Genomic DNA, 3,614 nt, shown 5'->3' with positions numbered 1-3,614 from the left:
TGGATCTCCTTGCAGTCCAAGGCACTCTCAAGAGTCTTCTCCAACACCACAGTTCAAAAGCATTGATTCTTCAGTGCTCAGCCTTCTTCACAGTCCAACTGTCACATCCATACATGACCACAGGAAAAACCATAGCCTTGACTAGATGGACCTTTGTTGGCAAAGTAATGTCTCTGCTTTTGAATATGCTATCTAGGTTGGTCATGACTTTCCTTCCAAGGAGGAAGCGTCTTTTAATTTCATGGCTGCAATCACCATCTGCAGTGATTTTGGAGCCCAGAAAAGTAAAGTCTGACACTATTTCCACTGTTTCCCCATCTATTTCCCATGAAGTGATGGGACCAGATGCCATGATCTTCGTTCTCTGAATGTTGAGCTTTAAGCCAACTTTTTCACTCTCCACTTTCACTTTCATCAAGAGGCTTTTTAGTTCCTCTTCACTTTCTGCCATAAGGATGGTGTCATCTGCATATCTGAGGTTATTGATATTTCTCCCAGCAATCTTGATTCCAGCTTGTGTTTCTTCCAGTCCAGTGTTTCTCATGATGTACTCTGCATATAGGTTAAATAAACAGGGTGACAATATACAGCCTTGATGTACTCCTTTTTCTATTTGGAACCAGTCTGTTGTTCCATGTCCAGTTCTAACTGTTGCTTGGGATATGCTTCCATATGAACAAATATGATACACTAAACACATCTATAGTAATGGTATAAGAACCAAGACTTCTCAGGTGGCATAGTGGAAAAGAATCTGCCTGTCAATGCAGGAGAAACAAGCAACATGAGTTTGATCCCTGGATTGGGAAGAAATGGCAACCTACTCCAGTTTTCTTGCCTGGAGAATCCCATGGACAGAGGAGCCTCGGGGGTTACAGTCCAGAGGGGTCACAAAGAGTGGGGACACCACTGAGCACACACTGAGTGATAAGATACAAAATTACATAATTTTCTCTCCAAATTAAAGAGAAAATTATTTTTTTCAATAATAATATATTTTAATATATGTTAAAATCTTACAGTTAACAGAATGTGATACCACTGCTTACTAAACCTGTACATTCATGTATTATCTTTCTTATAAAAAACATTTATTTTGCTTGCTATGCCATTTTTTGGAAAATACAGGAAAATAAAATATTTCAAAAGTCATACTGACTAAAAATTAGAGTAAAAACAAGTATTTCATTCTCATTGCAAAATGACAATGTTTGAAATCTTTAAATGGCCAATATACCACTCATGGGCCAATACCAAATTTTTAGGAGCAACTGGCAAAAGTGATCTATGTTGCCATTAACTTTAGGATTCTGTATTTATTTCTCCTTTTGGAGGGTAATTGCAGTTGAAATGTGAGTTTGTTCATCATGCTAAGGATGAAACCCACCATGTGTCTTATAGCTGAATAGGTTCCCTGTTGAGATTTCAAAGTGTTATTCTGCAGACTTTTGTGGATGATCCAATGCAGTATTTTCACAGGTCTTTTTAAGGAAGAGTTTACTTTTGCAAAGAAGGAAAGCCACGAAGAGAAGCTTGGGGTAGCGATAGTACCCTGGTATAAAACCTGCATGTACACCTAGTAAAATTTGGAAATTGAATTCACTCTGCTTCAGATTTCATTTTCCCCCCTATTAAATCAAAGTACGACACAGGCATCACAAAATCTGCCATAAATAATTCTTCACAACCGTCTGCTTCACTTTGCCCTGGACTCTCTCCAGCCATAAAACCTGGATCTACTTTTACCACTAAATAGGAGAGTCTCCCCTTGGTTAGGGCTGAAGAAGTTAAAACTGAAAAGGAGCTTATTTTTGTAGCAGTGACTCTGCGTGCTACATCTTATACACCAAACAAACAGAGGCTTCGTCAGGGAGCTAGGCAAGTCCTTGAAAATCTTCACAAAATTTACAAATAAGATACGGTGTTTATTTATTATTTTTAAAACTTTCCATTGTGCTATCCTTGTAATGTAATATGATGTATACTTTTGCCAAGAATAGGGTGTGGTTGCTCCACAGCTTAGTCAATCATGAAATGTCATGCTTAAGACTTGAGTCAGAACATCAAAACAATGCAATTCTAGAAGGAGAGTGCCAGCAGTCTTCCCACTTCTGCTAGATCCAACTCTGTCCGAGTTGGGAGCTTTAGTAGGTTTCCTTGTTACTATGTCTAGTCATGACTCCAAAAATATTCTTGGCAAAGCTGGAATATGATACTTGCTTACTTTTTCATTCTCAGAATGTCTTCTTCCCCTACAGCCTGATGTCCTCCCACATTCCTTCTAGCCCTCTCTTCCATCCTTTTGTTTCTTTGTCAATTACTGTTGGTTAATACTATCATTCTTTTAGGGGTTAAAATCAAACAGAGACTCATATACAGGGCTTGCTCTTCAAAACATCCAGCAATGTGGGCTAATGAGATCACAACTTTTTAGACAACCCAATGAACTCAATTTCTTAAATATTCATCTCCTTAGTTCTGTTGGAGATCTGGGAATTTTCTTTTAAAAAATTGAGGCAATTTAATACTTTCCTAAAGAGTCTGATGAATTAAGTCAGATATGGGGGATGAGGGGGATTTCTCTACTCATCATGGGCCCCCCACCCCTGGTATGTAAATTCTCTGAGTGCAAAGACTTGGTTTTTCCTATTGACTTCTGTAATTTCAGTGTCTAGAATATGCTTGACAGATCTAAGGTACTCAATACATACTTATTGACTCAATGAATAAAACAGCTAGTAAAGTAGGATCCAAAGTGCAACAGAGGACTTAAAGTCAAAAGGTGTAAGTCCATGCCAAGAAACAAGGATCCAGAGTAGTAGAGCAAATATGTCCAATAAAACACTAATAAAGTCTGACCAACGAAGTACAAAGGATACATTGTTTATGATGTCTGAATTCTTGGATAACATAATTTGTATTGTAGAAAACAAGCATTTTGTATTTCATGATAATATAAGCTGCTTGAGTTCAGATACTACATTCTCAAATAATATTTGTTGAATGTCTAAATAACAGAAAATCCAGGCCCAGAAGATTACTGTCTCAAGTATGTGAGAGTAAGGCCTCTACAGTTCAGTGATTATTTATAGTATTTCTATAATACCAAAACAGTTTAGTCCTTTGTTTTCTTAAAACGTAAAAAGTCTATTTGCTTAAAATATATCTGCTCATGTCAGTAAATAGCTGTTTTTTAAAAATATTGTTGATAAGGGAATGAGACTCATGCTCTGAACTTCTCAGAATGGGCATGGGAAAAGTTTTAGTCCTAATATCAAAGGGTTGGACTAGATTTGCTAAAGTCTCTTCCAGCTCTAAAATTTTATGACTCTGGATTAAAAAAAAAAAAAACACCCATGGGGAAGCAGTGTCTTTGTAATTCACTCAGAATTTCCATTGTCATTGGATGAAGACTGATTCGGCATATTCTGGCTCAAGTCTTGTTCATAGGATATTAAGCCTTGATAAAGTCTTTCTCTTTTAAGGATGCTCTGGAAATCTTCTGAAATAAGCTGAGGAGAGCCTAACATGAGCCATCACTGAGTTCGGGAATTGACGCCCAGTAAAAGAAGACACCAAGTGTCATGAAAGGTTAAGGTCAAACTATGTGAAGT

The sequence above is a fragment of the Bison bison genome, unplaced genomic scaffold (assembly GCF_000754665.1).
Source record: "Bison bison bison isolate TAMUID 2011002044 unplaced genomic scaffold, Bison_UMD1.0 scf7180017864376, whole genome shotgun sequence".
NCBI classification, from domain to species: domain Eukaryota; kingdom Metazoa; phylum Chordata; class Mammalia; order Artiodactyla; family Bovidae; genus Bison; species Bison bison.
Note: the sequence above shows the minus strand (reverse complement) of the source record.